Source organism: Pteropus alecto, unplaced genomic scaffold (assembly GCF_000325575.1).
Source record: "Pteropus alecto unplaced genomic scaffold, ASM32557v1 Scaffold2025, whole genome shotgun sequence".
Classification (NCBI taxonomy): Eukaryota; Metazoa; Chordata; class Mammalia; order Chiroptera; family Pteropodidae; genus Pteropus; species Pteropus alecto.
Window position 1 is genome coordinate 418 of NW_006437411.1, and position 563 is coordinate 980.

Sequence of the window (563 nt, forward strand, 5' to 3'; positions counted from 1 at the left end):
TTTGTGCGATATAAACCTAAAAGCACCAAATGAACAGGACAAACAAAGATTCATGGACTTAGACTATAGACTAATGTTTACCAGAGTTTGGGGGTTGAGGGTAGAGGAGGGAGGTAGATGGGTTAAGGGGAGTCAAATATAAGGGGTTAGGGCTAGGGTGAAGAGGTCAAAGGGGATCAAATATATGGTAGCTGAAGGAAACTGGACTTTGGGTGGTAAACACACAATAGAATATATAGATGTGAAATTATAATGTACAACTGAAAATTATATAATTGTATTAAGCAATGTTACCCTGATAATTTTTTTTTTTTTTGAGAAGCAACATTTGGTTGATCTCACAGATGGCAAGGACCTTGTCAGCTTACAATCCCTTTATTTTATTTTATTTTTTACGCCTAGAGCACCTGGTCTTCCTAGGTGGTCTCCCATCCAAGTACTAACAAGGCCCGACCCTGCTTAGCTTCCATTATCAGACAGGATCGGGTTTGTTAAGGGTGGCATGGCTGTAGACACCAATAAACTTAATAAACATATTTGTTAAAACTAAAAATAAATAAATA

At 37.3% G+C, this 563-nt stretch overlaps 1 pseudogene; it reads right to left on the reverse strand.

Annotated features, from left to right (window-relative positions):
• Positions 1-395: 395 nt before the first annotated feature.
• LOC112481865 lies at positions 396-514 on the reverse strand (annotated as a pseudogene).
• Between the last annotated feature and the right edge of the window lie 49 nt (positions 515-563).